Source organism: Sorex araneus, chromosome 1, assembly GCF_027595985.1.
Source record: "Sorex araneus isolate mSorAra2 chromosome 1, mSorAra2.pri, whole genome shotgun sequence".
Classification (NCBI taxonomy): Eukaryota; Metazoa; Chordata; class Mammalia; order Eulipotyphla; family Soricidae; genus Sorex; species Sorex araneus.
The window spans coordinates 12,333,402-12,358,224 of NC_073302.1; positions in this window are offsets into that span (position 1 = coordinate 12,333,402).

Here is a 24,823-nt window from a genome sequence, read left to right on the forward strand (position 1 = left end):
AGCAAAAAAACAAAAAATAAAAAAAAATTAATTATGAACATCTGGAAGTTTGAAAGAGCCTCAAAAAAAAGCAAAGAAGAAGAGGATATCTGACATATGTACTCTCCCCTTAGATCACCTAAAAGAACTAGGAGTGAGGCTGGCAGGAGTGCCTTAGTTTTGCATAAGGTAATGCTTATATTTTTTTTCAAATACCCAATGGAAAATGTATGGACGCAACACTGCATAGAAGGGCCCTCAGTGTATGAGATCCTCAGCGGGAGATCTTGGGATGGGGGGTGTTACCTGAGCCACTCTCCGCCCAGATGTGACCTGAGCGGCCGCACATGTGCAGCCCCTCCGTTGCTGAGTTCCCATGATCCCGGAGGCCACTAAACAGTGGTACGAGCTTGCAATGATACAATTTCTGGCAGAAATATCTCTGGATTTAGTTACTAAAATACAGAAATCCAAAACCTCATTTGCTTTTCATTTTCAGCAATGGAAAACAAATTATCAAATGCTGCCTTTTCAGCAGGTCTGATTTTGGGGGGAAAATTCCAAATAATAATAGTGAGTTTTCTGTTGAAATATTGAGTGTAATCAAAGTAAAGAGAAAATAAAGTGAAAATTATCAGTCAGGGGGTGGGGGTGGGATGGGGGGGTATACTGGGGTTCTTGGTGGTGGATTATGTGCACTGGTGAAGGGATAGGTATTTGATCATTGTATAACTGAGACTTAAGTCTGAAAGCTTTGTAACTTTTCACATGGTGATTCAATGAAAAAAAAATTTAAAAACCCATATAATCATATTTATAGATGCAGAGAAAGCATTTGACAAGATCCAGCACCCATTTATGATGAAAACTCTCATCAAAATGGATATTGAGGGGGCTGGAGTAATAGCACAGCAGGTAGGGCGTTTGCCTTGCACGCAGCAGACCCGGGTTCGGTTCCCAGCATCCCATATGGTCCCCTGAGCACCGCCAGGAATAATTCTTGAGTGCATGAGCCAGGAGTAACCCCTGTGCATTGCCGGGTGTGACCCAAATAGAAAAAAAAAAGAATATTGAAGGAGCTTTCCTGAATACAGTTAAAGCCAACTACCATAAGCCTATGGCAAGCTTTATTCACAATGGGGTAAAGCTAAGACAAGGATACCCACTCTCACCACTTTTATTCAATATAGTACTGGAAGTACGTGCAATAGTGGTTAGGCAAGAAAAATATTAAGGACCTCCGGTTAGGAAAGGAAGAAATCAAGCTCTCACTATTTACAGACTCTATGATGCTATATTTAGAGAACCCTAAAGCCTCTACCAAGAAGCTCCTTGAAAACAATAGACTTGTATAGTAAAGTCACAGGTTATAAAAATCAATACCCAAAAGTCTATGGCTTTCCTATATGCAACTTATGAGAGAGAAGAAAGTGACATGCAAAAAGCAATCCCATTCACAATCATGCCTCAGAAAATTAAGTACTTCAGAATCAACTTAACTAAAGTGGTAAAGAACCTGTGCAAAGAAAACTACCAAATGCTGCTTCACAAAATAAAAGAGTACAGGAGAAAATGGAAACATATCCCCTAATCATGGATTGGGGAAATTAACATTGTCAAAATGGCAATACTCCCCAAAGCATTACACAGATTCAATGTGATCCCTATAAGGATACCCATGAAATTCTTCAAAGAAATGAATCAAACACTCCTGAAATTCATATGGAACAAGAAACCCCCATGAATAGCTAAAACAATTCTTGGGGAAAAGAAGATGGGAGGCATCACCTTCCCCAACCTCAAACTCTACTACAAAGCGGTCATAATTAAAACAGCATGGTATTGGAACAAAGGCTAAGCCACAGGCCAATGGAACGGGGTTGACTATCCTTACACACACCCTCAATTATATGATCATTTAATCTTTGATAAGAGGGCAAGAAATGTGAAGTGGGGCAAGAAAAGCCTCTTTGACAAATGATGCTGGCAAAACTGGACAGCTACATGCAAAACATTGGGCCCAGACCTCTACCTAACACCATATACAAAAGTCAGATCAAAATGGATTAAAGACCTCAACATCAGAAAAGAATCCATAATGTATTGAAGAAAAGGTCGGCAAAACTTTCCACTATATTGAAGCTAAAGGTATCTTCAAAGATGACACGCCACTGACCAACCAAGTGGAAACAGAGATAAACAAATGGGACTATTTTAAAGGAAGAAGCTTTTGTACCTCAAAAGAAACAGTGACCAGAATACAAAAACAATCTACAGAATGGGAAAGGATATTCACCCAATACCCATCTGATAAGGGGTTGGTATCAAGGATGTACAAGGCAGTGGTTGAACTCTAAAAGAAGAAAAAGATCCAATCTCATCAAAAAATAGGGCACCGAAATGAACAGAAACTTTCTCAAAGAAGATATTTGATTGGCCAAAAGGCACATGTAAAAATGCTCTCCATCAGTAATCATCAAGGAGATGCAGATCAAAACAATAATGAGATATTATCTCTCACCACAGAGACTGACACAAATCCAACAGAACATAAGCAACCAGTGTTGGCATGGACGTGGGGGGAACGGGACTCTCTTTCACTGCTGGTGGGAATGCCGACTGGTTCGGCCCTTTTGGTAAGTGGTATGGATGTTTCTCAAAAAATTAGAAATTGAGCTCCCATGTGACCCAGCAATACCACTTCTGGGAATATATCCCAAGGATGCAAAAAAGCACAGTAGAAATGACATCTGCACTTGTATGTTCATTGCAGCACTGTTTACAATAGCCAGAATCTGGAAAAAAACAGAGTGCCCGAGAAGAGATGACTGGTTAAAGAAACTTTCGTATATCTACACAATGAAGTACTATGCAGCTGTTCAAAAAGATGAAGTCATGAAATTTGCATATAAGTGGATCAATATGGAAAGTATCATGTTAAGTGAAATGAATCAGAAAGAGAGAGACAGACATAGAAATATTGCACTCATCTGCGAAATATCCAGTAACAGAATGGGAGACTAACACCCAAGGATAGTAGAGATAAGGACAAGGAAGTTTGCCTCATGGATTGGAAGCCGGTGTCATATGCTGGGGGAAAAGACAGCTCAGATAGAGAGGGACCACTAAGTAAAGAATGCTTGGAGGGCTCGCTCAGGATGGGAGATGTGTGCTGAAAGTAAACTATAGACCGAACATGAGGCCACATAACACCTATATCGCAAACCATAACACCCAAAAAGAGTCTTCTTTAGAAGAGTGTCTATCACATATTTTGCCTATTTTTGAATTATGCTTTGTTGTTGTTAGTGGTGTTGATGTAAGCAAGTGGATTAGTGAAGCCCCTCTCCACCCCCCTACACACACACACACACACACACACACACACACACACACACACACCATGACAATGAAGTTTTTGGGAAGCAAAGCCATTAGTCCTAAGGCTGACCTTATGGGTACAGAAAGCAAGACCTGATAAGACCTTCTCTAGCAGCTGACCCTGAGGAGACTGGACCCTTCCTGATAGAAAGGGTCTGAAGAACCCTCAATTCCTACTTTAATCTGACTAACCTTCAGCTAGCCCAAGCCAGAGAAGGCTGGAACCACCCTCCAAGAGAAGATTCAGCAGGAATGAAGGTCAAGAAAAGGAGTATCAAAAAAGACCACGCCCAACTTAACCCCTTGGCAATAACCCTAGCAATGAACCATTATCTAGCTAGAAAGTTCCATGGACGCTTACCTTGCTAGAAAGTCCCACTTGGGGCCAGGGGGTGTGGGAGAGGGGCTTGTAAAAACCCTATAAAAGCCACCTTGAACAAAGGAAGGGCACAATGGTGCATGTAGGATTACATAGCTTCAGGTAGTTTAGGTTTATTGGGTTACTCCAGTCACAGTGCTCCCATTCCTCTGTGTTTATTTGTAGCTTCTTTCTTAGTGTTCTATTGACTTGTAAATAATGTCTTTCTCTTCTCCTTGAGTCCTTTGCATAGCTTATTCAGAGCAAGTCCTTTTTGTATGGACAAAGAAAGACATTTATTAATATGCCTTTGCAATTGGGATTTAATTGGCTTTGAATATTATTAATTCCCGGGCATCTGCTTTCTTGACTGTAGCCTTGGTTGCCCTCATTTCCTAGCCCTCTAAAAGGCAGGGTCCCAACGGGGGACGAGACGGACCCAGGGCAAGCGGTAAGTTATGTGCTACCCTGGCATCGAGATGGGCCTGGCCAAAGTGCCTCATTCTTAACTGTAACTTAAGAGTCTGATCATGGACAAGTGCTGTCATGATCTTAAAGTAATGACGAGACTAGGACCCTGCTAGGGATAGGAAAGACTAATCTGGCCCGGGCACTGTAGTCTGAGATTGAGATGACCCCAGGAGAGCAATTCTAAAAGTTTTATGCATCTCTTGCTATGCCCATACAAAACGATTAATATTATGAATGCTCATATGTTTGTTGGACAAGGAGAGGAGAAACACAACCATGGGATTTCATCATTGATGGGTCCTGCTGAAAAAGTATCTGTCCTAGAGAATAGGTGTTCTGCTATTGTTATTGAACCTTTTATGCCTAGCATTCTACTTTCGTAAACAACACCTGTTTCTTGTTAATTGCACCATGCTTCGAAAACAACTCCTAATAAGGAAACAGGATGTCCTGTCACGCCCACAAGGTGTAACTAGCTATCAGCTGTAGACACTTGGGCATAAACAAGCAGCGAGAGGGATAAAAAGTCACCTAGCTAGAAGCTCCTCCTTGTTCGTCCCTCGTTCCTCCTCCTCGTTTCTCCTCTTTCCCGTCTCCCCAATTCCGAATGCATGAGGTCTCTGAATAAATAGCTGCAAGAAGAATCTCCGGGTTGCGTGTTTTTTATAGGTGCATATATGTTGCCTGAGCCCATGTATCTGACCAACTACATATGGTGCCCCGAGCACGTGTGTTGCCAACATCCTCCCTCTTGAAATGTGCACTTTCATATCTAATTCTGGATGTATGTAGAGGCTCTCTTCACCTTTGGAGAAGCCCACGTTCTCTCTTGAGTGCTTTACTCTACTTTCTCACTCTCTTTCCTTCCTTCCCTTCTTAAAACACTCTAAATAAAATCTTTAACCACAATTCTGCCCCTCTGGTCCCAAGCAATATGTGTGAACCCTTTATATGTTTTGGATATTAACCTCTTTCCAATTTATGACTGAAAAAGACCTTTTCCCACTCTATAGAATGCCATTTTGTTTTGATGATACTTTCTTTTGCTGTGCAGAAGCTTCTTAGAATCAGGGATAGGGTTCCCATAGAGAAGGAGGGAACAGTCAGTGAAACGGTATTATTTTAACTGTTTACCTACTTATGCCCTAATTGTCATCATCATCATCATCATCATCATCATCATCATCACCATCCTGTTGATTGTCGAATTTCTTGAGCGGTCTTAGTAATGTCTCCATTCATCCTAGCCCTGAGATTTTAGAAGCTTCTCCTTATTCATCCTTCCCAATTATGCCACATTGGAGGCTCTTTCAGGATCAGGGGAATGAGACCCAGCATTGTTACTGGTTTTGGCATATGCATACGCCACATGGAGTTTGCGAGGCTCTTCCATGTGTGCAGGAAACTCTCCGTAGCCTGCTGGTTCTCCCAGAGGGATAAGTAGGCTATAAGACATTGCGTGGCCGCTTTGCGGCTTGCTCTTAAGTCTGGGAGCTTGCTTTTAAGTCTCTGGATGTTGGCCATTGATGGGATTACAGGGCAAAGAGCACAGTGTGACCGCCTTGCTACTGGAAAAAGGGAAATCAGGGCAGAAGAGGCCCAGTCCCGATCTGAGCAGGCTTGGAGGTTTTCGCCCCGGGTCCCACACACCTGGGTTCCTCTGCCAGTACCTGCATGCGTGAAGCTTGTCTGAACGTGTGCAGAGGGGCCTTGAGCATGGCTGTGGCTAAAGCTCTGGAGGTCTTCGGCCATGGGAGCTTTGCTCAGGGCGGGGAGGGAAGCTGGAGCCCATCCCCTTCAAGGGGCCCCGGGGAAGACAGCCAGGCGCGCGGGCTAGGGACTCTCTGTCCATCATGTGTCTGATGACAATGCCCAAATTGTCATCAGACACATGAATTAGGTTGCTGTTATGAACTCTGCATGAAACACCCAACTCAGAGTCTTTTTAAAGGCTGTGATCACAACGGGGAAGAAAATCTTGTACAACTATATCCAGTAGGAGAAAGTTGTAAGTACATTTCTCTCATTAGTTACTTCTCATTATATTTAATTAATTGACTTAGGCATTTAGTGAAGAAAGTTTATTGGAACAATCTTACAGGGATGGCCATTATAGGAAATAGAGTAGAAGTAATCCAGTGAGCCCTGTGGACTGGCTCTGCTATCTGCCCATCCCTTCTCCCCTGTGCAGCCCTAAATGGAGCTTGAAGAGGATCCACATGAACCATGGGCACATGGCTTCAGACTGTTGGCCTAGTGGCCCAGCAGTGTTCTATATTGCCAACTGTGATCCGGATGGCACTGCCGTCTAGAATCCCTGGGATCACTGTAGGAGAACATGGGGTTTGTTCTTTTACCCTTGCCTTAGGGAACATAGTTTACCTTAAAGCAATGTCCTTTCTGTATGGACACAGGAAGACAATATTGTGCTTGTAACTTGGGAGTTGATTGACTCCAATAATATTTACTCCTGGGCATCTGCTTTCTTAACTCAGTTGCCTTTAGTTCCTAACACCCCCAAAACAGGGTCCCAACGAGGGACAGGATGGATCCAGGGCAAGTGGTGAGTTATGTGCTACCCTGGCATCGAGATGGGCCAGGCCAAAGTGCCACCATACTCAACTATAAGTTGAGAGCATGATCATGGACAATGCTGTCATGATCCAAAAGTAACGATGAGATTAGGATCCTGCTGGGGTTAGGAAGATTAACCTGGCCTGAGGACTGTGGTCTGGAGATGTCCTCAGGAAAAACCAAACTTTATATCACTTACTGTGCTCATACAGAATGACATTGCTAGAAATATTAGAAGTAGATTTACTATAACTATTTAAATAGATTACTACCTCACACCCTGACACACCCTTGTTTGGACCCCCACCCTTGAGTGGATCTACTTAGATGAGATTTCCTTAGATGAGATTTTGTTAATCTCCTCAAGATATGGTCTTATCCTTCTTTGTTGATTCATTGACGTTAAACCCACCTTTGTGTCACCACCCTATGTAGTTTGCTATATAAACTAAGACTGTGGGGCACTGAGGGGAGATAGAAGAGACAGGGATAGGAGAAAGAAGACAAGGGAGACAGAGGAAGAAGGAGACAGAAGAAGAAGACAGAAGAAGAAGAGAGAGGAAGAAGACAGAAGACACAGAGAGGCAGGTGCAGAGACAGGCGCAGAGACAGGCGCAGAGAGACAGGCGCAGAGAGACAGGCGCAGAGAGACAGACACAGAGAGCACAGTGGCACACACATAAGCAGAGCACAAGGTGAAAGAAGTGAGAGCGAGCGGTGCTGAAAGGGAATTGGAGGAAGATCCAGAGAGAGATCGAGAACCGGAAGAGAAGCAGAGAGAGAGAACGAAATAAACTGATCGAGCAACCAGTTTGGCCTTCTTCCTTCCTTCGCCTGCCTCATCATCACCATCAACCTCCCCGGGGTGGGGGAAGCAGCTGGAGACTACCGAACGCGGGCAGCGGGAGAGATAGAGCCCCACTGGGCCCTCTTCTTTTTTGTGTTTTTAAACAGATCACTACAAAAGTGTGTAATTTCCTTTATGGACTTGTTATGACAAAGTGTGCAATCCCCAGGGAGGATCACAACAAAGTGCATGGACATCACAACAAGTTTCCAGCCCCCATTCCCTGACAACCCCCAGAAAGCATTGCCGCTGAGGTGTGTGAGCACTTGCAGCACTGTAGCACTGTCGTCCCATTGTTCATCGATTTGCTCGAGCGGGCACCAGTAATGTCTCCATTGTGAGGCTTGTTGTTACTATTTTTGACATATCAAATATGCCATAGGGAGATTGCCAGGCTCTGCTGTGTGGGCGGGATACTCTCAGTAGCTTGCCAGGCTCTCCGAAAGGGATGAAGAAATCGAACCCGGGTCGGCCGCGTGCAAGGCAAATGCCCTACCCGCTGTGCTATAGCTCCAGTTGGTGACCTCTAATCACACCATAACAGCAACAGCAAAGGAAAAGAAGGGTGTAATCTTTACATTAATAAAATAAAATAAAATTCTTGACTGAAACCCCAGACAACCTCTTCCAAGTATTTTCATTTTTCCATTCCTTTTATTATCCTCTATCAAATTTCCATGTCCTGCTCAGATTAGTGTTTGAGTTGAGCAGGCCAAAGGAGAGACCAACTTCTTCAGTCCTTCAGGTCTGTGTCCAAGAGCCTGCACTTTAGCTGTAGTATGCAACTCTTCCCCTGGTGTATCAGGTTATCAGTATCAAGCCCCTCCCCCTACAAAAAACCCTGTTTGCTTACAATCTTGTAACAGAATCCTGTGCCCAGAACCCTATTTTTTCCAACATAAAATCAAATCAGAAACAATCCAAGGCTATCAGTGGATTTATCAACTGGCATGAGCTGTAGCCTAAAAGTACAACTTTCCAAAGTAGGACAGACAATGTTCTGATCTATAGATGTTTAGGAACCATTTTTGCAGTACTTTCAAAACAAAACAAAACAAAACAAAACAAAACAAAACAAAGAGATAATACGAAAGAGGAAGCCAGTACCAAGGATCCATCAAAGTGAAGATACAAGATATAAGCTCATTCTGGGATAAATTCTTAAGACCCTGGATAGGAGGTCACATATGGAGGTTTACTCAGCAACAGGAAGAACCTAGCAACAAGATGGATTAGCAGCAGGGTCTGGCCATGATGGAGGCTAGTCTCTGTCAAAAAAATAAAACAAAACAAAAACAAACCAGTAAGGGGAGTCCTTGTTGAATGGGTACAGAGTTTTGTAGTGGATAAAAGTATGGGGTATACATGGTGATGGTTGCACATATGACCATATTTAATACCATGATTATGACCATATTTAATACCAATGATATGTAGTTATTAATGGTGAAAATGATAAGCATTATATTGATTTTACTACAGAGTATGTGGTCTTGAGTATTTAGGTCCTCACACACTCAACTACTGAGCCAAATCCCCATCCCAATCGAATTATTAACCTAAAAAAGGCAAAAGGGAAGGAAGACGATGCTATTAGATTTGTCATATAGGGAGAAAGCAGAAGTTCAAACATTAGAATATTTAAGAAAAAAGATGCCAAATCCATGTCACACATCCTTAACATCCTCAGCATCTTACCAACATCCCATCTCCAGAACACTGAATCACTCACGAAATCTGCACTTTCTTTGTAGGAAAACTAAAGACAGTGGTGACAGTTGTGATCTGGTTGGGATGGGGTTGGGACTACTTCTCTTTCAGTCTAGGCAGAGGGAAAAAAGCAGCTTGATGTGGTTTCTTTTCAGCTTCCTGGGTTGCTACCCTCCTTTGAGCAGATGATGTTCTGGGTCTTGGGGATGGATTATCAGGATGAAACCAAAGGCTTTGGCAAGGTGGAAAGCAAATCCTGCCAATCAGAAGGAGTTCTCAGCACCAATAGCCCAAGGCCACAGCTATGGTCCACATCTAGACATACAAGGTCATGGTGTAGGTATGAATTTGCTTCTCAGAATTCCTGTAGAGCCCTTAGAACCTTATTCCTGGGTTTCATGTGGGATTTAGTTTCTAGTGTGCCCAGAAAGAAGATAGGCTTGCATCTTATTCTAGATCCTGACACTTCTGATGAATTGACAAAGTACATCCCAGATATCCTTATGGTGATGAGGGTGAGGTACTGGGATAAGATGGATGACTGAATTGTAATTAAGGATGGAGAAAGAGAGAGAGAGGCCAGAAAATTACTTGTTATAGTGAATAAAATGCTCATGGTGCATTAAGTTGACTTGGGTTTATACTCGGACACCATATAGTTCCTTGAGTACTGCCAGGAGTCAATTCCGAATAATGCCCCGAGTGAACTCTGGGTACCACTGAGTGTATTCCAAAATAAAAAGCAATAATAATAGAGAGAGATGAAGGATAGTTTAGTCATGTGAAGAAGTTTGGCATATGGTATAATATATACAGGAGAGAAGGCTAAAGCATGGAGGGGAAATACGGTTTAGATGCTCCTGGATATGTTTATGTAACAAATATTCATTGGGCACCTCAAAGGTTAGACACAAAGCTGGGGGAGCTTGACATCAGAGAGAATGCTCAAGGAGTTTGGGATCTAGGGCTGAAAATAGACCACGTTGTGACGAGTATTATGAAAGGAAACTAGGTTGGTCATGAAGAAAATGAATTTATGCTTAGAATTAGGTCCTATTGTCTATACAACAGACAACAAAACAACCGTTGGTTAAATTAGACAAACATTTATTCATTTCTCACGTGGAAAGAATTGAAGACCGGTATGTCAGCCTCAAATGTCATCAGGGTCAGGGATTAGAAGGGGCTATTATCTTTTGATTCTTCCATGCTGGATCGATGCTCCATCTTCAGAATTACGTCATGGTCAAAATGGTTGCTGGAGCTTTAGCCATTCTCTCTGAGGTAAGGACTGCAAAAGCTAGAAAAAAAAGGGGATCACTCCCAGTGAATCAACTATCTTTTAGTATATTTCTCTCAGACAAGCTATTTAGAGGAATATGAATTAGGAAGCATATTTGTTGTATTACCCTCTACACTTAGACTTGTTTAAAAATTAATTTTTTTCACATTTTTCAGATCTATGATCCTATTTGATTTCTATGAGGTAGTTGATTTCTACATGTAGTTGAGTAAGTGTTGGATACAGAAAGGTTCAGTGACTTTCTAAGGGCTGCTCAGCCAAACATGAGTGATTCCTCCGTTGGAATCCAGGATGAGCATTGCTTGGATGGATAACTAGTGTGGGCCCTAGTGTGGAAGCACTGGGCTGTGAGCTACTGCTGAGGAGCAAACACGGAGACACAGCTGCTCTTGGGAGCTCCTTTGGGTGACCTCAGGAACCAGACTGGTAGGCTTGGGTCTTATTACTGCCTCAATTCACCCTGGGAGAATTAGTTTTGTGAGTCAAATTCCGCTTTGTTAAGGGAAATAAATAAAACATGTACTTCACAGGATTGGGCTGGAGCCATAGCACAGCGGTAGGGCGTTTACCTTTCATGCGGCCAACCCTGGTTTGACTCCTCCGCCCCTCTCGGACAGCCTGGCAAGCTACTGAGAATATCATCTTGCACGGCAGAGCCTGGCAAGCTCCCCATGGTGTATTCGATATGCCAAAAACAGTAACAACAAGTCTCACAATGGACATGTTACTGGTGCCCGCTCGAGCCAATCAATGAGCAACGGGATGACAGTGACAGTGACTTCACAGGATTATCATGACAATTAGATAAATACATTCCTGTTAAAAGCTCAGTGTCAGGGGTAAATTCTGATGTTAAGTAAGTTATTTGTAACAGATATGATGAGTGGAGAGGCAGACAATAATTAAATAAATATTCTTGTTACAGTCTTTACTAAAGGATGTCTTAGAATACTGGATGACTTAAGAAACAGAAGTTTTATTTTTTATTTTTTTTATTAAATACCCAGTGTTCTTTCTCTTCAGTCACAAGAATCCCTCAGTCACTCAACACCCAGGGTCTGCACCATTGCCATGTTACTCTGCATGAAAAGTAATTTGAGGGTGAATCGCAGTTCTGTCATCACTTGGGTTTTGAGATCACTACATGTCCCCCAAGAAAATGGCCTTGAGAGTAGCTCTGAATTTATTTTATTTTATTTTATTGCTTTTTGGGTCACACCTGGCGATGCACAGCAGTTACTCCTGGTTCTGCACTCAGGAATTCCTCCTGGCGGTGCTCAGGGGACCATATGGGTTGCTGGGAATCTAACAAATGCCCTACCCTCTGTGCTATTGCTCCAGCCCCTAAATTTAGAGATGAATTCTTATCGACTATTTTCACACCAGTAATTCTCATAACAAAAGCAAGCATCCAAATACATTTCCAAATTTTCCTCAAAGTGAGCAATTGAGTGATAGAGTCCACTGACAGTGTTGTCATGTTGTGCAAAGCACTAATCTCATTTAACTCCTAAATACTTTTATCCTTAAAAAATAGCCTCTTCCACATTAAGCAATTATTCCCGTTCTGTGAACCTCCACCTACGGACACCACTAGCCTGCTTTGTATTCTTAGGGGATTACTTGGGAACTATTTCTCTCGCTTCTCATAATTACCCAGAAAAAGTAAGGTTTGTTTTCAACTAAAACTTCAATGAACTGCCTGTTGATACAAGATGACAGGTATCTGCATTTTGACAGTCATTGCTACCTCCCTCTCCAGTCGATGCCCAGTTAGCTCAGATGCTCTGATCACTCAGGACGGAATAGTGTTTATTTCTTATTTCACAGCTACTGAATGTAGTGTCACACATTGACTGGTTTAGGTGCCATGGTGCAATCCACTTACCTACTTAAGTTCTGGAGTCCCACTCAGGTGGCTCTGTGACATTATTGTTTCTGACTCACTTGTCCCTGCAGCACATCAGCAACACACAGACCTAGCAGAGGCAACAGTACACAAGAAATTTCAGGGCTCCTAGAGTGCTGTACCACCCCTAAAGGGCTTGGATTTGCTTTAAGGAAAAAAATGCTCTCATATAAAGTTTTTTCCCTCTTCTCCTCTTTTTCTATCTTCTGGAAAGTTCTGTTTAGTAATCCCTCCTCAAAATCAATTAGTACTTTGAAAGACTGTGTGCACAACCCCTATTCACTATGAAACAAAAAAATCTGCTTACAAGTAAAGGAAACATAAAGAAATATGTGATAAAATGTAAGCATGCAATATAAATACTATAGAGAAGGTAAGGGTGGGGGGAAAATAGTAAAAATGGTCAATAGGTACAAATTCCAGTTATAAGATAAAAACTGAAATAGTTTGGTCATAGGAGTAGACCAAACTTACTGCACAGTAGCAAAGATACCATATTAATATTTGAAAGATGGTAAGATAGCAGAACTTTTCCCCTTTTGTTTGCTTTTTCCTTTTGTTTAGTCCGGCTTTGCCCAGGGCTAACTTTTGGCTCTGTGCTCAAGGATCACTCCTGATGGCCTCAGGGGACCATACAAGGGTGTCAGGGATTGAATTTGGATTGGCCACATACAAGAAAAGCATCTTACCTGCTGTATTATTGCTCCACGCCAAGATAGTATATTTTAGAAATTCTCACACAAAACATTTGCATTTGTACTTGTGCCTAGCATACACGTTAACTAGACTCAGTGAGGTGACCATTTTGCAACTTAACATGTATAGAATCATCGCTTTATATAATGTAAAATAACATATGTATGATAATTATTGCTCCATAAAAAAGAATTAATAGAGAAATTAGGAGAAAGCATGATGGAGCTTGATCTCTGTTTAGACAGGCTGGCCAGAATAGGTTTGAAAGTTGCGAGAGTGAACCACAGGTATACTTGCAGAATCTGTCTTGATCTTTGTACACACATTGAAAGACTGTAAATAAAGAGTATCTAATTATTATGACTTAAACTTAATTTTTTGTTGGGAACAACTCCTTTGGAGAATTCGCACCTATATAAAAAGTAGAGAGAAAGTCATAATGAGCTCCTGTGTACCAGTGGCGAAACTTCAGCTATTATCAGCTCATGACCTATACTGTTTCCCCTATATTCGTTTTTTTCCCTACAATCTCTAGGTTATTTTGGGAAAAATAATCTCAGCATCATGTAATTTTATCTGTAAATTTTCCCATGAATGTCTTTCAAAGAAAATGATGCAGGGCTGAAGTGATTGTACAGTGGGTAGGTCATTTGCCTTGCACACAATTGACCAGGATTGGATCTCAGCATCTCTTGTGGTCCCATGAGCATCATCAATAGTAATTAGTAGTTCCAGAGTGCAGAGCCAGGAATAACCCCGGAGCATCGCTGGGTATGACCCAGAATACAAAAAAATAGGTTCCCTTTTTGGGAATAATGTTTTATCCTCAAACAAGAATTTCTTTTTTAAATTATTAGTTAATTTATTTTATTAAATCACCATGTAGAAAGTTACAAAGTTCTCAGGCTTATGCCTCAGTTATACAATGCTCAAACACCCATCCCCTCACCAGTGCCCATATTCCACCACCAAAAACCCACCCCACCCCCCACCCCCACCTGCGTAACTGATAAATTTTACTTCATTTTCTCTTTACCTTGATTACATTCCATATTTCAACACAAAACTCACTATTGTTGTTGGAGTTCACCCCCAAAAAACAGCCCTACTGACAAGGAAGCATTTGATATTTAGTTTTCCATTGCTGAGAATGAAGAGATATGAAGTTTAGGATAAGAGATATGAAGGTTTAGGATTTCTGCATTTTAGTAGTTTAGTAATTAAGTCCAGGGAGATTTATGTTAGAAATTGCATCATTTCCCTTCCTGGGGCAGCATGGGGCAACGGCTTAGTTCACAGTCTAAAGACATGGCTGCAAGCAGTTTCTGGGACCAAAAGTAGTCCAGTTGGCCTCCAGATCCTGGTTGATCAGCAGCAAAGTGGCTGCACAAGAGTGTGGCCACCCGGGTCGAATCTCGGCAGAGCGCGCGCCAGTATTGGCCCTGGCCTGACTGCCCAAGTGTCCTGCTTTTCCAAGTACATAACTCTTTTTTTTTTCTCCTTCCCACGCGACCAAGTTTGTACCTGCTTAATAGACCTCATAATATGGCGGACACCACTCTGCTTCTCCCCGAAAAGGGAAAAAAAAATCAGAGAAAGAAGGATATTTCCTCTCCTCGGCCGACGTGGGGCTATGGCTTAGTTCAGTCTAGAGACATGGCTGCTACTTTGATTACCTTCAATATTTTAACAAAAAAACTCACTATTATTGTTTGGAGTTTTCCCCCAAAGTCAGACCTGCTAAAAAGGAACCATTTCACATTGCTGACAATTAAGAGATGTGAGGTCGCGCGGCTGTGACAGTGGCCATGCGGTTTTGGATTCCTGTATAAAGTCCAGGGAAAATTCTGCCAGAAATTGCATCACTGCAAGTTTTTACTTCCCTTTTGTGGTGCTCATAAGATGGAAAAGCCTGGAGAGAGAAACCCGTCCCCCCTGGCATCGCATGGGGCAGTGATTCAGCTCACAGTCTAGAGGCATTTCTATGAGCTGCTGGTGTCCAGCGTAGTTTAGTTGGCGTCTGGGATCATGCTCGTGCAGCAGCGGAAAGCAAGAATTTCTTAATATTATGAAATTCCTATCTTTTTCATGAATGTTACACAGGACGGACACGGAATTAGTTACTTCTACTAGTGGTTGTTTTCTTGATGGCATTATGCTAATAATATTAATTATATACCCATAACTTTTATTAAAGTACAGTTTATTCTGAAACCGGTACAAGTCAGGAAGCTAATTTGTTCAACATAACTGACAAATAAAGGAATAATATGGTATGTCACTGGTTCACATGGGGTTGCGTGGCTTTTCCCACCAAGGAGTATCAGCTGGAGAAAAGTGTACCACTCAGCTGAATGCAACCAATAAATGAGAAACTGAGGACAGTGACAGGTTTATCCATCTATGCTACTTGTTTCCTTGGCTCTAATTGGCCAATATTTTCTCCAGGTGTCTATGAGCTTTATGTCTTCTTAACCCACCGTCTTTTATCTTTTTTCACACCACCTTTTTGTTTCTTTCCCCCCCCCCCCCGCTTGGTTCAATTTTGGCCATTCCCTGCAGTGCTCAGGGCTTACTCCTGGCTCTGTGCTCAGGGATCATTCCTGGCAGCTCAGAGGTACTGTATGGGATGCTGGGAATCAAACTTGGGTCAGTCATGTGCAAATGTTCTACCTGCTATGCTATTTTTCTGCTCTCTCACTTCACCTTTGATAACCCACCTTTTCTTTTTTTTTTTCAAATCTAAGCTATATTTTTTTGGTCAGAGAGTAATCTTTCTATTTATTTATATGGTCCCAGAGAGGGAAACAACTTTAAGGTCTTTTTAACATTATTTGGATTGTTGTTCTTTTGGTTTTGTTGTGAATTTCTAGCTGCAAAGATGCATAGATTTGTTAGCTATGTCTTCCAATTCTTTACTTCAGTGGAACAAAAACTTTTTGATTATTATGGAACTCAGACCAATAAAAGTTGCAGCTTGTTAAAAAATCAATTTTAAAAAATTAAGCATAGTTTGTAGGTAGTACTGTGTTGCACAGTTACTCATATTAATTGGGAGAAAATACATTGAGTCCTACTTTTAGCCCCCACATCAATCACCTAGGAAATCAGAAAGTTTTTATGGAAATAGGAACATGAAGGCATGCCTCACCATGTGCTGTAGAAACATTATTCGGGCAGCACAGATAATACAGCAGCTAAGACACTTGTCTTGCATGTAGCTCACCGGGGTTCAATCCTTGGTACCATATATGGTACCAGGTGCTAGTCCCCTGAGATTCACTAGGAGTGATTCCTGAGAACTGAGCCAGCAATAATCTCTCAGCACAGTCAAGTGTGGCCCCCAAACAATAAATAAATCACTGTATTTCTGTATCACTGTCATCCTGTTGCTCATCGATTTGCTCGAGCGGGCACCAGTAACATCTCCACTGTGAGACTTGTTGTTACTGTTTTGGGCATATCAAATACGCAACGGGTAGATTGAATAAACAAAATATTTCAATGACATATTTACCCTAATTAGATTAGTTTTAAATATACACTGCTGACAATTAAATGATACAAAGAAAAAGCTGCTCCTTAATATACAACTTACCATTATTTGAAACACCAACACCATGAATTTCCCAGGAAGTTAGATTCCCAGGTAATGTCAAAACCTGCTGATACCTAGAATATAAAATAATTTATGGTTGTCAAATACAAGTGAGCCTTAATTAACCTAGAACTAACTTAAAAATCATCTCCCGTTAAATAAAATTATTATGTTTTGCTTTAGGGAATTTTGAGAAAAATAACAAAACTAATTTAAGGGGAAATTTAAGAAAATAGAAAAAGACAAGAGGGCCCTTACATTCAGAACAATTGCTTATGCACCCATGGATCTGAGTTATGTAAAATTACTATTTGTGTATGATAAGAACATCTATTCATAGACAGATGTGCATGGTTTCCCACTTACATAATATTGGTATATTCACTTAAAACCAAACTCTGGAAGAATAGTACAGCAGATTGGTACTCTACAAGAAGAAAACATCCAATCCCATCTGAAAATGGCACAATGAAATGAATAGAAACTTTCTTAAAGAAGAAATCCGAATGGCCAAAAGGCACATTAAAAAATGCTCTTCATCACTAATCATCAGGGAGATGCAGATCAAAACAACTATGAGATACCACCTCACATCACAGAGACTGGCATTCATCCAAAAGAACAAAGGCAACCAGTGTTGGTGTCGATGTGAAGAGAAGGGGACTCGCCTTCACTGCTGGTGGGAAAGCTGACTGGTTCAGCCCTTTTGGAAAACAATATGGACATTTCTCAAAAAATTAGAAATTGAGCTTCCATTTGACCCAGCAATACCACTTCTGGGAATATATCCCAAGGATACAAAAAAGTACAGTAGAAATGATATCTGTACTTGCGTGTTTATTGCAGCACTATTTACAATAGCAAGAATATGGAAAAATCTCTAGTGCCTGAGAACAGATGACTGGTTAAAGGAACTTTGTTACATCTACACTATGGAATACTATGCAGCTGTTAGAAAAGATGAAGTCATGAAATTTGCATATCAATGGATAGACATGGACAGTATAATGCTAAGTGAAATGAGTCAGAAAGAGAGGGACAGACATAGAATGACTGCACTCGTTTGTGGAATATAATGGGAGACTAACATCCAAGGAAAGTAGGGATAAGGGCCAGGAGGATTCCTCCATGACTCGGAAGCTGGCCTTACTTGCTGGGGAAAAGGCAGCTGAGATAGAAAAGGGACCAATAAGCAAAGGATGCTTGGAGGCCTCTATAGACCAAACACAATGGCCACTTACTGTCTGTATCGCAAACACCCAAAAGGAGAAAGAGAGAAATAGGGAATGTGCCTGCAACTGAGGCAGTGGGGGATGGGGTGGAGGTGGTGGGAGGGATACTGGGAAAATAGGTAGTGGAGAATGGGCACTGGTGGAGGGTGGGTACTCGACCATTGTATGTATAACTGAATCGTAATCACGAAAGTAATTCTGCAATTCTATCTCATGGTGTTTCATTAAATTTTTCTTTAAAAAGTTAGAATATTAAAAAGTCAAAATAGATTTTATATCTGAATAAAAAAACATATAAATTATAAAAAAAGCCTCAAATAGAAAACAAAATAAAACCTTAGCTGAGATTAAAGTATCAAAGACAGATACAAAAAATGTTTGAAAGAGTCCAAACTGGTAACAATCTAAATGTTTATCATTGGAATTAAGTATCATATTTCAGCAGTAGGGCAATATGTAGTTAATATATTTATCAACAAAATTCTCAATGATATTATAAATCAAAATCAAGCTATATAAGAAAACACTTAGACATCCTCTAAATAATTACATGCAATTCAGTACAACATATTGTTTTGGGAATACATGTACCAAACTGCATAGAAGTAATTGATGCCAAATTTAAGAAATTCCTTACATCCAGAAGGAAGAAGGGAAATGAGATCCAGAATGGCTATAAGACTGGAGTGGGGCAGGGAAGCGGGCTCCAGTGGTATTAGAACTGCACTATTTCTTGATGGGGGTGTGTAATACTTGGTATGTGATATTTTTTTGGTAGTCTTGTGGCATTCAGGTCATAGATGGCAGTGCTTGCTCAGGGGTAAATTCTGGTGGTGCTTGGGGACCACATGGTGTTAGAAATCAAATTAGAGAGTCACATGCAAGGCAAATGCCTTAATCCTATCTCTCTGATCTATATTTAAAAGTTTTTGGAGTCTGTCCCTCTCCTTGCCCCCCCCCCACCCCGTCCCATGGGCCTCTGAGATGACGCCCATAAACTGCCCCCAGCTACTTATTAAGCTCCTAAATGGCCACGATCCAGAGAAATGCAAATACATCTCGGAACCGAGCAGCTCGCTGCAGAGATATCTCCAGACCCTAATGATTAAAATATTAGAATTCCAGGAGCATGCTGACATCATGTGCTATTCATAACAAGCAGTACAAAACAGATTGTTTAGCACTGCCTTCTCGGCAGGTTTGAGTGGTGGTGGAAAAAATTCCACATAATAATGGAACTGGTGTCAAAATATTGAATGTAATCAAAGTAGAGAGAGAGTATTGTGGAAATTGTCTACCACACAGGCAGGGGAAGGGTTGGGATGGGGAGCAAATACTGGGGATTTTGGTGGTGGAAAATGTGCACTGGTGAAGGGATGGGTATTTTATCACTGTGTGACCGAAACTCAAACATGAAAGCTTTGCAATTGTATCTCATGGTGATTCAATAAAAAATAAAATAAAAAATAAATGCCTAAATGTAATAGGAAAAAATTTAAATAAAAAATGAGTGGGTATGGTGCCATCAGCAGGTCAATCTATACCTGTGGGGCGAGTGCATCAGCAGCCTGATGGTGCCTTCAGACTTCCAGATACCTCAAAATTGCTACTGTGCCTTTGGCCAGACCCCGAGAACTTGGGGCCAAGTTTACCAAGAAGTTAAATGGCCAAAAGTTAGGTATGTGAGAGATACACCCAGAAACCACCTCCGGCTCAGTTCTATAAGCTCATTTATTTACCTTACTTCAGAGACCCATAAATCTCAAAAGAGATCAAAAGACGCAGTTACGGCCTGTAGCGCAGAGGTAGGCAGGAACCCATGACTGACAGCTCCAGGTCTGCTTGTATTGGGACTGGGCTTCCACCCCCCAGGTCCCCAGTTTTCCAGTAGCTTGGCCTAAACACACCCACAGACTGCCCCAGGTACTATGTAATCTCATCAGTGGCCAAGACCCAGGGACTATAAACAAACTCCTGGAAGAGAGAGTCAAAGAATGTCCTGACCCCATGCCAGGCTGTCTTCACTGGGGCGCCCTGGGGGGTGCAGGGGAGAGCCCTCCCCACCCCAAGGGACCCAGCTCCGGCAGCCAAAAACCTCCACAACCCAACCACTGCCATGCCCACGTGCTCTGACTGAGCCTCACATATGAGTAACCATACTCCTGGACCGTGTGGCCGCGAAAGACACATCATAAAACACTCCCTTACCCATTCCCCATAATTACCACACCACATTTGATGGGGTTCAGATAGTAGGCAACAAGTCATAGAGGGAAATATACATATATATGATATATACATATTTTCAGATATATATACCAAAGCTCACATCACCCAAACTTTAACAACATGTTAGTGATATCCTATAGGATGTCTTAATGGCTTCTGCCAAAATAGAACAATCTTTACACTGTTTCCTATATGAACACTATTTTGTAAGCATCTTCAGCAGTTCTTCATAACAGACAATACGAGATATATTATTTCTGTTTGGGATTGTGGTTCGGGATGGAAACATCCCAAATTTGGTGGTGGGAATGTGTAATGGTGGTGGGAATGTGTAATGGTGGTGGGATTGGTGTTTGAATATTGAATGTAATCAAACATTGTGAACTAACTTATAAAATAAAAAAATTGAAAAAAAAGTAATGTGGAGTTTATGCCCAATTCAATCAGCATAATCAATGGCTAAATAAATAGTAGTGCTCCTACATTATAAAAAATAATAAATAAAATTTTAAAATGTTGTTCCACACCTGGTGGTACTCAGGGACTATCCCTAGCTTTGCCTTCAGGGATTACTCCCAATGGTGCTCAGGGAACAGGCAGTACCAGATCTCTGCATGCAAAGCACGTGCTCCATTGAGCTATCTCTATGGCCCTAATCTTTAAATCTTTCCCCCTCTTCCCTTCCCTGTATCACTGCTGTCATTGTAATGTCCAGAAGGGTTACACTCTTGGTTGTGGTACACCAGAGACTGTGCAGTTGGGGGTCACACTCAGGGATGTGGGCAGTGGCAGGAGACAAATTAAGGGTCTCAGGCCTACAAAACAAGACTTGTTTGTGAGCCACATCCCCCGGATCCTAGATAATTTCTTTACTAATTGAATATTTTAAAATAAAATTTAAATGAAAAAAGAGGCATTCTTACAGGCAGTTCAGATAGAGAAGGGAACACCAAGTAAAATGTGGCTGGAGACCACGTGTGGGAAGGGGGATGCATGCTGAAAGTAGACTAGAGACTGAACACAATGGCCACTCAATACCCCAATTGAAAACCACAACACCCAATTGGAGAGAGAGAACAAAAGGGAATACCCTGCCACAGAAGTGGGTTAGGGTGGGGGGAGATGGAATTGGGGGGTCGGAGGAATACTGGGTTTATTGGTGATGGAGAATGGGCACTGGTGGAGGGATGGGTTCTCGAACATTATATGAGGGAAACACAAGCACGAAAATGTGTAAATCTGTAACTGTACCCTCATGGTGATTCACTAATTAAAAATAAATAAATCAGTTTTTAAAAAAGAAAGAAAAAAGGGGCATTCTGCAAAGATGATGAAATCTGCAAAGATGATCAAATTTTCAGTTAATCCTGCTACTGACAGAAAAACTGAACCAAACCAAACCTACCAACAAACCAAATTAACCTTCATCAATGTGAGCACCATCCTTAGTTACCAAGGAAGCTTTTACCAGAATAACGAACCATTTATCATTTTAATATTTTTCAGGTTTTCTAAGGAAAAGAAAAATGAAGTTTCAGATTACCTTTTAAGAACATGATAAACATTCCATAAACGCTCTTCAGGAAATTTCAGTGGAGGGGAAGTGGCTAGTAAATTAGAAACATAACAACACAGTAATTATCATCATAACGTAAGATAGGTTAATATATAAAAGCATTTTGGCTAACTTTTATTGAAGTACTTTAAGATATTTGATCATGCATTTATTGTCTGTGATGTCAAAACTGAAAAGAAAAATATTGATTTCAATATCTGAAATATCATCATGGTACAAAGCAAGGTGAAGATGAGAATACCCCATATGTACAATACAATAATTATACACAGAGCCTGGCCCGCCATCCCCTGCCCTTGGAACAAGATTCCACCCTCCTCACACACACACACATAACCCTACCACAGCCCCCGAGTCAGAAATGAAAAGGGGGACATCACAACAGAAACTAAAGATAGTCAAAAGATCATCAGAGACTACTTTGAAAGTCTGTATGCCATGAAACAACAAAACTTAGAAGAAATGGATAAATTCTTGGATTCCTATAATCTCCTAAGGCTGAATAAAGAAGATCTGGAAATATCTGAATAGACCTCTTACTATCAAGAAAATTGAAACTGTAATCAAATGTCTTCACCCCCCAAAAAGCCCAGGTACAGATATTTTTTTTTTTGCAAATTTTACCAAACATTTTTTTTTTTTTTGCTTTTTGAGTCACACCCGGCAATGCACAGGAGTCACTCCTGGCCCATGCACTCAGGAATTATCCCTGGCAGTGCTCAAGGGACCATATGGGATGCTGGGATTCGAACCCGGGTCGGCCGCGTGCAAGGCAAACACCCTACCCGCTGTGCTATCACTCCAGCCCCTTACCAAACATTTAAAGAGAACCTATTGCCAGTTCTTCTCAAGCTTTCCCAGGAAACGGAAGAAACAGAAACTCTTCTAAACACTTTCTATGACGCACATGTCTTTGCCACAAAGACACCACAAAAAGAGAAAATTATAGGCTGATATCCCTGATGAACATGGATGCGAAGATCCTCAACAAAATATTTGCGAATAGAATGCAAAAACTCATCAAAAAGATTATATACCATGACCAAGTGGGATTCATCTGGGGATACAAGAATGGTTTAACATTTGGAAATTAATCAACATAATCCATCATATCAACAAAATAAAAGTTAAAAACCATATGATTATATCAGTAGATTCAGAGAAAGTATTTGACAAGATACAGCACTCGTTTATGATGAAAACTCTCACCAAAATGGGTATTGAAGGAACTTTCATCAATATAGTCAAAGCCATCTATCACAAGCCTATGGCAAGCATTATCCTCAATGGGGAAAAACTAAAAGCTTTCCCTCTAAGATCAGGGATAAGACAAAGATGTCCACTGTCACCAGTTCTGTTCAATATAGTACTGGAAGTACTTGCAATAGTGGTTAGGCAAGAAAAAGATATTAAGGGCATCCAGGTAGGAAAGGAAGAAATTGAACTCTCAGTATTCACAGATGATATGATACTATATCTAGACCCTAAAATATTTAGACGCTAAAGCCTCTACCAAGAAGCTCCTACAAACAATAAACTTGTATAGTAAAGTTTCAGGCTACAAAATCAATACCCAGTATTGTTCATGGCTTTCCTATACGCAATGATGAGGGAGAAGAAAGTTACATGAAAAAAGCAATTCGTTAACAATCATGCCTCAGAAATTTAAGTACCTTGGAATCAGCTTAACTAAGGAGGTAAAGGACCTGTGCAAAGAAAAGTACAAACCGCTATTTCACGAGATAAAAGAGGACACAAGCAGATGGAAACATATCCCCTGCTCATGGATTGGGAGAATTAACATTGTCAAAATGGCAATACTCCCCAAAGCATTGTACAGATTCAATGCAATACTATAAGGATATCCCACGACATTCTTCAAAGAAATGGATCAAACACTCCTAAAATTCATATGGAACTATAAGCCCCACGAATAGCTAAAGCAATTCTTGAGAAAAAGAAGATGGAGGCATCACCTTCCCCAACCTCAAACTTTACAACAAAGAGGTAAAAATTAAAAAGCATGGTACTGGAACAAAGGCTGAGCCGCAGACCAATGGAACGGGGTTGAATATCCTGACACACAACTTTAAATATATGATTATCTAATTTTTGATAGGAGAGTAAGAAATGTGAAGTGGAGCAAGGAAAGCTTCTTTAACAAATGGTGCTGGCAAAACTGGACAGCTACATGCGAAAAAAAAAATGGGCTCAGACCTCTACCTAACACCATGCACAAAAGTCAGATCATAATGGATTAAAGACCTCAACACCAGACCAGCATCAATAAGTTACATTAAAGACAGGGCTGGCAAAACCCTCCACAACATTGAAGCTAAAGGTATCTTCAAAGATGACACACCACTGACGAACCAAGTGGAAACAGATATTAAACAAATGGAACTATCTTAAACTAAGAAACTTCTGTACCTCAAAAGAAACAGTGACCAGAATACAAAGATAGTCTACAGAATGGGAAAGGATATTCACCCAATACCCATCTGATAAAGGGTTGGTATCAAGGATGTACAAAGCAGTGGCTGAACTCTACAAGAAGAAAACATCCAAACCCATCAGAAAATGGGGCGATGAAATGAACAGAAACTTTCTCAAAGAAGAAATCTGAATGGCCAAAAGACACATGAAAAAATGCTCTTCATCCCTAATCACCAGGGATATGCAGACAAAACAACAATGAGATACCATCTCACACCACAGAGACTGACCCCCATCCAAAGAACAAAAGCAACCGCTGTTGGCAAGGATGTGGGGAGAAAGGGACTCTGCTTCACTGCTGGTTCTGCCCTTTTGTAAAACAATATGGATGTTTCTCAAAAAATCAGAAATTGAGCTCCCATTTGACCCAGCAATACCACTTCTGGGAATATATCCAGGAAATGCAAAAAAGTATTGTAGAAATGACATCCATACTTGTATGTTCATTGCAGCACTGTTTACAA